Source organism: Papio anubis, chromosome 4, assembly GCF_008728515.1.
Source record: "Papio anubis isolate 15944 chromosome 4, Panubis1.0, whole genome shotgun sequence".
Classification (NCBI taxonomy): Eukaryota; Metazoa; Chordata; class Mammalia; order Primates; family Cercopithecidae; genus Papio; species Papio anubis.
In genome coordinates this window covers 34,657,829-34,670,388 of record NC_044979.1, presented here as the reverse complement: position 1 = coordinate 34,670,388, position 12,560 = coordinate 34,657,829, and the positions used below count along the sequence as shown (strand labels likewise).

Genomic DNA, 12,560 nt, shown 5'->3' with positions numbered 1-12,560 from the left:
GTTGTTATTGGTCATATTAATGTCTCCACACCTTCATTTTCATGTGCCTCTGTCAGTTTGTAAAAGCAGAAAATGTCGTGAAATATTTGACATAGGAGACCTGCAATCTGGCTTTGACAGCTAAAAGGCTTGATTTTGTCACCTGACCAAGTTAATCCAGATTTTTGATCTATTTATATATAATTTCTGGTGTTAAGAAGCCTAATCAGGAGAGCAGCTGAGCTACCCCACCCAGGTTGTGCAAGAGTGGCCTATGAACCAGCCAACACATTTGGTGATTTGGCAAAACTTTGTGCTATAAAAGGTAGTGGTAGTTCTAGAATCACTTATTGTTACCGGATGGAAAGTCTTGACTGTGAGTTTTCCAGGTTCTTGGAGTGTTGAACAAAGAATTGAACAAAATGTGCAAACAAAGCAACAAAAGAACGAAGCAACAAAAGCACAGATTTATTGAAGTGAAAGTAGCCTCCACAGAGCAAGAGCAAGCTTGAGCAAGTGGCTCAAAAGCCTCATTGCAATGTTCTTCAGGGTTTCAAATTAAACTAAAAGAATTTGGTAACACCTCTAAGTACCCTTTAGAGGCCTCCAATTGTTTATACCCTATGCAAATGAAGGATTGGCCTGTGACCAATCAGAGACTGAAGTGGAGGCTTGGTTTGAGACCAATCAGAGGCTGAAGTGGAGGTTGGCCCACAACCAATCAGAGGCAATTCTCATTTGTGACCTAGGGGAGGAGGGTTTTGTAGAGGGCAGGAACTCTGGCCCCTTTTCACTTGGGCATGGAGAGGTGGGGTTTTCCTTTTGGTCTAATTCCAAGAAGTCAGCCACAGTTTGTCCTCAGGCTTCTTGTCTCCCGACCCTATTCTCCTGCCTCATTATGACCTCCATGAAGGGTTTGAGGATGTAGTGTATGGAGTCAAACTACAGGGTTTGATTGCAATATTGTCTTGGCTTGTTACTTGGGAAGAGATCAGTACCATATTTGTTTTTAATTGGAAAGTTTTTTTTTTTCCCCAACATCTTTACTTGAGCAAGGGACAATTGTTGAGCGTGCACAGAGGTTTTTCCTTGCCCGATGAACTCACCAGAAGTAAAAGTAGAGTGACATTGTTTTTCTGGCCCTGGATACCATACTCTTTCATTAATTTATCTTCCATAGTTGGTCTACCTGGTACCCCATGGACAGGAATAAAAACTAATTCAGGTTTGCTCATGCTATACAGATGTTGACATAAGCAATAATTATATTGTTTAGTTGACATGACCAAGGTTTGAGAAACTCGTGCAAGGGTGGTGTCAGGTTTGTGTGAAACCTATGAAGAAAAGAATGAGGTTAATATGAAAGAGGCAGCATTTGAAAGAAAGCCCATAGTGGAGGATCAGAGAGAGAATAGGATAGATTGAGACAAGTAATCTCCAGTGAGCTTCTCAATAAATGGGAGGTTTTGTTGAAAAAGATCCTCCCTTTACTCCCCCCACACACCAGGAAGGAGAGAAACTTAAAGGGGGAAAATAGATGAAAGCAAAGTTTTTTGATCTGTGATCTTGAGGAAAGCTGTTTGCTTTGTGGTGTCATCTTGCTTCTAGAGCCTTGACTCTGAAATCCTTACTATGAGGTCACCTGTAGGGATGGTCTTTCAGTTGTCCTGAGAGTGATGACTGGCTCTACCTTGATGTGGCTCACATGAATTCAGACAGTGTGATAGCAGTGTAGGTGGTTAGCAGTACTTCATAAAGTCCTTCCTAACAAGGTAATAGTACACACTTTTTCTAAAAATCTTGATGTATACCTGATCTCCTGGTTGAAAGAGATGGTTTAATGGATTTTTTCCTATAAGTTCTTTTTATGTCTAGATTTTTATGTTCCACTTGCCCTGATGATTGAGGATGGTATGAAGTAAGAAATTTTAATGAGTAATCCAGAGATTTGGGGAGTCAGTTGTTTATTTCTACTGAAAAATGAGTTTCTTGGTCTGATTCAATCTATAAAGAAATGCCAAGATGAGGAATAACCTCAGTTGTTAATTTCTTTACCACTATCATGGTGTCACTTGAACCTGGGAGACAGAGGTTGCAGTGAGCCGAGATTGCGCCACTGCACTCCTGCCTTGGTTACAGAATGAGACTCTGTCTCAAAAAAAAAAAAAAAGGTGTTACAATGGAGGAATTGGTTAATAGGGCCTGTGTACAGGTGGTCTGCTACTGTGTTGAGAGGTGCGGTGTCTTATTAAGTCATAAAAGAATGGACACAGAATGGGGGAATGGGGAATGTGGAGGTAAAGAAGGGAACCTAATATAAGAATACTGAATTTGCCAACTAAGGTACCAGTTGTGACTACTTCATGCAGGAATGGGGACATGCCTGATGCCATAGAGTCTAATTGACTTGAGAATGCGGGAGGAAAATAAAAACTCAGGACCCCAATTCACCATGCCAAAAGGAAAAAAAAATTAAACTGAAATGTGAGTTGCGCAAGAAACTGCCTTTTCTTTTGTTCCTAAGCAGATAGTTAGAGATAAAATGTTAAATAACTCAATAGGTAGTTACTCTGTGTTCACCTTATCTTATGTAAAGTGCAGATTTACTGAGCGCTGGATGAATACGTAATTGACTATTCCCTACCTACTTCTTTTCCCTTGCAACATGTGGATTATCATACCCTCCTTTTTTCCACAATGGCCTGCCTTTCCCCTTTAAATACTGAGGCCCTCAAATTCATTTTTGGAAAAAGGCGTGGACCACAGACTGTTTCTGTGATTCCATGTTTATTTCTTCTGGGCATATGCTTAACTTTGGCAAAATAACCTTCTAAATTGATTGAGACCTGTCTCTGATACTTTCTTGTTTACAAGAAATATAGTATAGGATACCTGTTGATGAAAAGAGTCAAACTGTAAAATATTTGAAGAGATTTATTCTGAGCCAAATATGAGTGATCATGGCCAGTGACACAGTCCTCAGGAGGTCCTGAGAACATGTGTCCAAGGTAGTTGGGGTGTAGCAGGACAAACCACAGACAAAACCCCTCAGACACTGAGTTAAAGAAGGAAGGGCTTTATTCAGCCAGGAGCTTTGGCAAGACTCATGTCTCCAAAAACTGAGCTCCCCGAGTGAGTAATTCCTATCTCTTTTAAGGGCTTACAACTCTAAGGGGGTCCATGTGAGGGGGTCGTGATTGATTGAGCAAGCAGTGGGTATGTGACTGGGTGCTGAAACAGAACAGGACAGGGATTTTCACAGTGCTTTTTCACATAATGTCTGGAATCTATAGATAACATAACCAGTTAGGTCAGGGGTCAATCTTTAACCACCCAGGGCATGACGCCGGGCTGTCTGCCTGTGGATTTCATTTCTGCCTTTTAGTTTTTACTTTTTCTTTCTTTGGAGGCAGAAATTGGGCATAAGACAATATGAGGGGTGGTCTCCTCCCTTATTTATACAGCTTGGTTTTACGTATTTTAGGAAGGCATGAGACATTAATCAAATACGTTTAAGAAATACATTGGTTTGGTTTAGAAAGGCAGGACAACTCAAAGTGGGGGCTTCCAGCCTGTAGGTAAATTTAAATATTTTCTGGCTGACAATTGGTTGAGGTTGTCTGAAGACCTGGGATCGACAGAGAGGAATGTTCAGGTTAAAGATAAAGGATTATGGACACCAAGTTTTATTGTGCAGAGGAAGCTCTTAGATAGCAGATTTTAAAGAGACCAGGTTGTAAATAGTTTTTTTAATAGGACTTAAAAGTGTGCCTGGCTCTTAGTTGATTATCTCCTGGATCTGGGAAGGAAGAAAGGAAAACAAAAGGGAAAGGGATTCTCTATAGAATGTGGATTCTTCCCACAAGACACTTTGCAGGGCAATTTTAAGGTATGGCAAGGAAATATATCTTGGGGTTAAACATTTTTTTTCCTTGTCTCATAATGTTATGCCAGAGTCAGATTGAAAAGTAAGCCACAATATATATGGTCCAATAAAACCCAACTGATGAGAATTTACAGTTTGTAGGGCATGACTCCCTAGACCCCTTAGGTAGAAATTTGGGTAAGAAAAAAATCAGAGCTTAGTCCTCATATCCAAGAGGCAAGAGGTTGTTCTGAATACCCCAAACAATCCTATTCTTTTCATGGTAGTATAGGTGAAACAGTTTGCCAAAGTTGGGTAAGCCAAGAGCTGGCTATGTGAGAAGTGCTCATTTTCAGGCTTTGCAGTTCAATGGCTCCAAGAGCCAGGAAATGAACTCTGAAGTAGCATCGGGAGGAGGGCATCTATAGAGGTTTAGCATGGGCAGCAAAAGCAGGAATTCATTGGTGACAATAGTTAGCTGCCCCTAGGAATTTATGCAGCTGCTTTTTGTTTTCGGGAGAGAGATGGGCAAGGCTGATTCAAGGCATTTTGTGCTATTTTCAGTGCCCTGAGATATCTCATGTCCTAAGCAGGTAACAGTTGTTTGCATCCACTGATGTTTAGATATGAAGGATTTAAGGCCTCATTCAGCTAGTTATTTTAGGAGAATGAGGGAGTCTATAAGATCACTCTGTTTAGTTTGGCTATAAAGAAAGAGGTTATTAATGTATTGAAAAAGAGTGAAGCCTTGAGTAAAAGCTACAGGGTGGAGATTGGTTTTACGGACTTAGAAAAATATTGAGGGGAACTCATAATATCTATGAGGTATGCATCTATGTTGATTGTCTTCCTCTAAACATAAGTGCAAAGACAAATTTTGAGTCCCAGAGTAATGGAATTAAAAAGAAAGCTGACCAGAGGTTAATTACTATAAACCAGACTGCATCAGCAGGAATTGAGGTCAGAATAGTGGCTGGATTAGGAATTATGGGGTGATGGGGCATTATAAGAGTTTATGACTCTCAGATCTTGTACAAATCTAAGATGGGATTTGATTCCCATCTAAATCAAATTTTACTTTTATTATTGGCAAGATTAGGGTATTGCAGGGTAAGAAGGTATAAGAAAACCCTGCTATAAAATAGTCGATTATAGGTTCAATTCCTTATTTTTCATCTTGAAAGAGAGAGTATTGGGCTACTTATAGGAAAGGTTTATTACTCTTCCAGGTAACGCCCATTGACTGTGCACTCAGTAGCTATCCAATCTCATTTATATGTGAGGCCCAAATACTAAGTGGGATATCTTTTAGGACTGCATCCTCTTCAGAAGATTTTAAATTGATATGGGTTTCCATTAGGGAAGGTAGGAAGCTTGAGGTTTGGTCTGAAGGTAGGAAAATAAAAAACATCTTTATAATTATACTCTATGGTGGCGTTAAATTTACATAACAAACCTCTGCCTAAAAGGTTTGCCAGTAAGAAGTCAGAAACTAGAAAGGTGTGATGGATGTTAAGAGGGCCTACAAATATTGGGTGGCCTAAGATGTAGGCAATGAAACAGGCTTCCCTGGAGTTCCAACAGCTGAATAGAATTAGAGGTGATAGATAGAGATGAATACTTTGAGCCAGTAGTAGAGAAAGTCACGTCAGTGTCAATTTAAAAATTCAGTTCTTGATCTTCTATTTTAAGGATGGAGGATATGCTTCCTCTCTCAGAAAGAGGAAAATGGATCCTCTGAGGAAGTTGGGGTCAGGAGAGATTGTTTAAGCTTTCCTTTCTTTTAAGTGCAGGACAATTGTTTTTTTCAATGTCTGGCTTTGTATATAGTACCTGCAAACATCTTGAAATGAATAGGGGAGGCTCTGGGGCTGGTAAGAAAAATGGGTGGGACTTGAGTTGCCCCTAGAGTCATAGGTGTGTTTTTATAAAGACTAAATTTGCAAGGCAAGGACAGTTGATGTTAATTTTTCCCCCCTCCTCTTTTCCTGCAAGCCTTTTTTCAACAAATGGGGTAGAAGCTTCAATCATAATGTTGAAGAGATTGTCCTGCCCAGACAAAAAAGCTACTGTGGATTTGCTTCCTTATTCCAGACAGAGGATTTCCAATAAAGGTGGAAATAATAAGATTTTTCTGTTCTGGGGCTTTGAGGTTAAATGCAGCATGCCTTTGGAAAGTCTGTATACAACATTCCACAAAAATCTTGGCATCCTTTTCTTTCTGAGTGTACTTTTCAACCTTAGACCAATTCACTTTGGTGGGAAAGGTCTCTACAATCACTTTTATGAGGCCCTAAATATCAGCTGCCAGCTGAGTCATTTCCTCGTCATTTGCAGGCAGGCCTGGGAGAAGTTCTGGCTACCTGTTTTCTTTATGTGTGTTTGCTGCTGGGGAGAGGTAGTTGTCCCTAGGGGGTTGTCTGGCTTGTCTGGTAACCACAGTATCACCCTGGGTAGGAAGAGCCAATCAAAATCCCTAGGAGGGGAGTTGTATATTGTCACTAACTTTTCTAACTTCTCTCTAAGTTTGACAGGATCTTCTGAAAGGTGTGTATTTTGGGGGTGGGGTGGGGTGTGGTATAAAACGACTTTTTATTTTAAAAGATCTGCTGCTGTCCAGAGGACATGAATTCTTTGCTGTGGGCACTAAGGATACATCCACAAAAGGAATTTCATGGGAAGACTTGCAGCTGATGGGATCTGATTATATCGACCCAGAAAGTAGATGGAATTATAAGGGACAATGAAATGAGCCCTGCTGTGTATCCCTGAGGCCTCTGACAAAGTTATTTTCTGACTATCAGCATTTACATAAGTAACCTGTATTCCCTGGCCTGGAGATTAGGCCAGAGTGCTTTCTGCTATTCTTGCAGGGAAAAAGAATTTAAAGAAGGAAGCTGGGTGTTTAGGGACTTTTTTTTTTTTTTTCTTAGAAGTCAGAGGAGCTTCAGGGATTATAGGAATTTGCTTAGGAGTCTGGGCTGGATTTGAGGGAGAGAAACATAAGTCAGGGTCTGGAGATTCAAAATACCTTCTGGAAGGTTAGGGATATGGAATTGAGAATAAAGAAGAGCACAGTTGCAGGGGAAAGGAACATGTACAGTAGATGTGGATTTTTAACTTTTGTTCTAAGCCTAATTTCTGTTCTTAATCTTGAGGGAATCTCTAAGCCTAGCCATAATGCTCTTTTTTGTCCTACTTCCGATTTCAACTTCCCGTAGGTACCAAAAAATCATTTGTTTAGGATGAGATTTCTCTAAAAATCTTTTCTAAAAGTTTTTCTAAATCCATGAATTCATCATGTAGCCATTGCAAATAGGATCTCCAAGCATATATCCACTCTAACAGCAACTCAATCCAATAAATCTTTTCATGAAAAAACCTGGAGGTAACTTTCTAGGCTTAGAATACATTTTTATCATGAATTCAAGAGGTATCCCCAAGAGGTGCAGAAGATACACTCCCAAAAATAGCCTAAGAAAGCAAAAACCCTCATTGTCACAGGCAGTAAGAATAATGTTTGTGAAAATTAGTGTCTCTGGTGTCCTACACAAGTGAGATGCATCCAATTACAGACTCTCTAATCTGTGAGATTGGACAGGTGATGCTGGATGGGACTTCCCGCACTGGCAAAGCAATAAGGGTAGAGACAACAAAGACTCCGTATAGAGTGGGACCTTGAGAGCAAATGAGACATAGGATTTACTGGGGGAACTTACATACAAGGATGGTCTGGTCATGGAGAGCTGGACAGGACAACTGCTCCCATTTGTAAAAAGCATGCAGATTATGTAACATTTTTACTTAGCACCTGCCACCTAGCAAGCTCCATCTAACCCAAAGCAAAGGGCCTTGATTCCCTGTATAGCCTATATTCTAAGGGATGGGTCAGGGGTTCAGATGTCCTTCCTAGCTAAGGAGTGAAACTCTGGGTTGGCTACTCCTGGATTCTTAGACTACAAGGTCATTGTCAGGGTGTTCTTAAGTCATAACTTTCAAGTACATCTGTCATACTGACCCCTCATTAAAACAAACTCTCCTGAAAGCTGGCATGGTTGGACAATGAAAATGCTGCTTACACACTTCATGTTGTTGGGACTCAGAAAGTAATACCCCATAATGAAGGCCTCAGAAGCAAAAGTTTTTATCTGACCTTCTTCTGCCCTCCTGTCTCTCAGTCCCATTTGCCTCCAAGGCTAGCCATAAAAACTAGAATTTCTCTTCCCCTGAACAGGTCATAGATATCAGAACCCCTTTTACCCAAGTCAGCCATAAAACCTAAAAATATTACTCTAACTTTCCCTCTGTCTTTCTATATAAAAACTGGCCATAAAGGAATTATGTGACCTACCTTGTTTGACTGTAGGTCATAAGACCCCCATTCCAGAGAGATTCCTGTCCCTTACCTAGAAGGAAGGAATGCATGCACAGAGAGGCCAAGAAAAATCTAGACAGGTAGGCCTGGCTGGACTTCTCTCCCTCAGTCTATTAGCATTAGATCCTACCCTTTTTGTCCAGTCATATTACTATATGGCTGTTCATACTTTGCTGAACTGAAGCGTAAAAATAGACAATTTCCCCTCTATCCTTGGGACTCCATTCTGAAGGCTCCTGTATGTACACGTTAAATAGATTTGCATGCTTTTTTTCCAATTAATCTGCTTTTGTCCAATTGATTTTTCAGCATACCCTCCAATGTCTAGGGTTCCTAGCCTTATGGTAGCCACTTGATGCATCCCTGATAACCTGTACCCATCAGCTGGCAGAAACCAAAGAGCATATCCTCACTGGTTACAAGCCGAGATCTCAGAACATAAAAAGTGATGAAAGGAGAATCTCATCTTTTTTTAAAAATTGATGACCCACAGCAAAGTTTGTCCAAACACCTGCCCAATGAGGACAGTAAACCCATCAGTCTAAAAAGCCAGTTTTAACAACATGCCTTATAGGACATATGCCTGTGATTCTCTTCCATATGAAAAATTACACAAAAGACAGAGACATAGGAAAACAATGACCATCTCTGGGAGGGAAAGGATGAATTAAAACCAAGAGTACTTCAAATAAAAATCACAAGGAGTCCAGGTTGAAAATGTCCAGGTTGATGTGGTAAAAATGTTTACCTTTTGCTAACTTTGCTGGGTGCTCCCAAGATCTCAGTGGTAACCTCTGGAGTGTGCACGGTGTCCCAACCAATGATATCTCACTCTCATTGCCAGAACCCACTTGCATTCTGGGCTCCTCGGCTATGGGATCAGTCCAATCCCAAATTGGGGCAGCCACATCAAGTGGTATCTATGGCTAGGAGGGCTCAGCTAGTATGTGGAAGACCCTCACCTACTTCATTGTGCTCCCTTGGATGGGAGTGAAGATGATAATTGTCTTCTTGAAGTTGCATCATGGAGAGCACAGGAGACCTGAGTTGATTCCTTACCCCCATCTCTGCATTAGATCCAAGTCTTTTTCTTGAGGAGATGGTAACCATACTCTATTTCATAACCTTCATGTGAATCTGTTTCTAACTGCCTATGAAGATGAATAAAGAGAACCTGAACCATTACAAATCTACTGGGAACCACAGAACTGGTTTGAACCATTACTCTGCACATGGACCAGAAAAAGTGTACAAGACCCTAATCTCACCTTCTTTATTTGTATATAATGATGACCAGTAAACTGATTTGCCATCTCTTTGCTTGTGGCAAAATGTAGCTTAAAGAAATTAAATTTTGATTGGTCACACGCAAAAAAATCATAAGTATCTATATCCAAAGAACTAGTTGACACAAATGGTTTCTCCTGCTAATCTGAATTTGAAAAGGGAAAGACAAGGATAGTCTCTTGCCATTTTCTTTTGACCAGACTCTACAGGCAGAGATTAGGAGGTTGATGTGGTAAAAATGTTTACCTTTTGCTAACATTGCTGAGTGCTCCCAAGATCTCAATGGTAGCCTCTGGAGTGTGCAGGGTGTCCCAGCCAATGATATCCCATTCTCATTGCCAGAACTGTAGGGAAAGAAAAGTAACTTTCCTCTACTCCTGAAGTTCTGTGGGTGAGGCTCATGAATTGAACTGACAAAAACACAGATTAACAGGAGAATAGCAAACAATTTTAAAAATATTATTTATTATATATAATAAAGGTATTTCTTATTCTATCCTACCTATTTTATTCTATCCTATTCTACACTATTATAGTCTATTTTATGGGCTTTTTAAAAGTCTTATTACAAGCAATTAAATTTACTTCATGACTCACTAATAGGTTGTGACCTTCAATCTGGAAAAAATGCTAGGTATAGGCTTACTTAATATCACTTTCTTGTATTACTGTGTTCTCAATTACTCTCTGTTGTGCTTCAAATGAATTGCACTACTTAAGTGAAATTTAGTTGTGGCTTTGCTGTAAGACCAACGGGTTCATATGCTTGCTGCACAGTAACAGTGCAATACACTGAGACAGCAGTGTTTGCAGCAGAGAAAGAGTTTATTGATTGCAGGGCAGCCAGGTGAGGAGATGGGAGGAGACTCTCAAATCCATCTCTTCAAGGATTTCTGGGATGAGGTTTTTAAGGGGATTGTAGAGGACAATGGGCTGGAAGATTGGGGTTATTGATTGGTCGGGGTAAGAGGGATGAAGTCATTAGGATGTGAAAACTGTATTATTTGGAAAAAGGAGACGAGTTAGCTCCTCATGTGGTCCCTAGACCAACTGACATCAGTAGTTTCACTGGTATGCAGGACTTAAAATACATCTCAAAGGGAAAACTTACATTTAATAATGTTCAAGTTGTCATGTTAGAGCAGTTAGGGGGAACTACAATCTTTAACAGTCTATGTGATTCTGGAGCAACAGGGAAACACTGTTGGGAAGTGGGTCAGAGAGCAAGCTAACATAACGTTTAATGCTGAGTGTGCTGCAGGCTTGGTTTATCTTAGTTCTCCCCCTCCCTTCTTCCCTGATACATTTTATAAACTTTATGAGAATGCTTTCACTCTGTAATGCTCTTTCTAAATAGACTTTAGCCACAGATGGTCTCAGAGTGGAGGGGCTGACTGAATTCTGCTGTGGAAGTGTTGTTTTACCTTTCCAATTTCCCTTTTAATGAGAAGCATGTGATCTCTGTGGAGGCAAAACACCAGCAGTGTCTCAGTTTATTGGTGGAGATAAAGGGACAATTGTAAATACATCTTGCTCTGAGTTTCTACAATTCGAAATGAATTTTGCTATGTATAACCCTTCCTCTTCCCACCTCACCTTTCTTATTAACCACATTCTTTACAGAAGACTTAGATTATTGTTATTACCCCCAAGCATCTCTGTATTGTCTAAATCAGTATCCATGGCAAATATTTCTTTAATGTTCTTAGGGTAAGGGTTTACAATGTGTAAATTTTTATACAGATACCCCTATTTGAGTTATATATATATTGGTTTTTATGGCTCCCAAAATGTCAAAAAGAATCCTCTCCATACCTATTACAGTTATCTTTCTTGTAGTTTGGAATAAATGCAAATGAGCCATAATAAGCAAGATTTAATAATATTGGTAGTCCAGGGGAAATAACACTACACTTTAGATTTACATAGTTTCTTAAAAAAACACGTCAGGTCGGGTGCGGTGGCTTACGCCTGTAATCCCAGCACTTTGGAAGGCCCAGGCGGGCGGATCATGAGATCAGGAGATTGAGAGCATCCTGGGTAACACCATGAAACCCTGTCTCTACTAAAAATACAAAAAATTATCCGGGCATGGTGGTGGGTGTCTCTAGTCCCAGCTACTCGGGAGGCTGAGGCAGGAGAATGGCGAGAATCCGGGAGGGAGAGCTTGCAGTGAGCCGAGATCACGCCACTGCACTCCAGCCTGGGCGACAGAGTGAGACTCTGTCTCAAAAAAAAAAAACCATACACTTCATACGTATCATTTTACTCATTATCCCAACATTCCTGGAATTTAGACAGATTTAGGAATTACTGATGTATTTTTAAAGAGTTAAGTGATGCTTAAAGATTGAATAATTTGGATCTTTCAGCTGTTTCTTAATAGAACTACAAATGGAAATAAAGCCTCAATTCTTTTCTGGATCTGAGTTCCTTAGTCTTTTTAGACACGTGTTTCATCAGCTTCCACCTCCCATAGGCAAATGGAGGACAGTAAAGACAGAAAGTAAAAGGTAAAAAGTGGATGTGAGAAGACAGGAAAAAAAGTCATTGTCAAGAAAGACATTAATAAATGTTTCTAGCGTTGTTTTGTGGCACAAGTATATTCTAATCTTGTACTATATCACATTAGTTAGAAAGAATGGTGGCAATTGGTGCTGGGAAGATATTTGATTATGTAAGACTTTAGTCATAGTTTTGCTATCACAAAATGTGCTTTTTTTTTTTTTTTTCTTAAAGAGATGGAGTTTCACTGTGTTGCCCAGGCTAGAGTGCAGTGGCTGTTCACAGGCATGATATTGGCACAGTACAGCCTCAAACTCCTGGCCTCAAGTGATTCTCTGGCCTCAGCTTTCCAAGCAGCTGGAACTACAGACACATACCACCATGCCTGGCTGTACAAAATGTGCATTCTTAAGGTAGACTTCAGGACATAGCTTTTTAGGAAGATAAATAAAAAGCCACTTAACACTCTGACAAGATTTTTAAACAAGTCATCTATCCCAAGGAAAAATTCAGTCTGCATCCTAAGTGCTCCATGTAGAGGCCTGATAT

At 40.1% G+C, this 12,560-nt stretch overlaps 1 protein-coding gene across 2 annotated transcripts in view; it reads left to right on the top strand.

The window, feature by feature from the left end:
• The first annotated feature begins 1,577 nt into the window (after positions 1 to 1,577).
• The window catches only part of LOC116274482 (hyaluronidase PH-20), a 34,469-nt gene continuing 23,486 nt past the window's right edge, over positions 1,578 to 12,560 (top strand). For both annotated transcript variants that reach the window (XM_031665207.1, XM_031665206.1), the window contains exon 1: positions 1,578 to 1,751. The gene's annotated coding sequence lies outside the window, so the exon portion shown is untranslated. The remainder of the gene's footprint in view (positions 1,752 to 12,560) is intronic.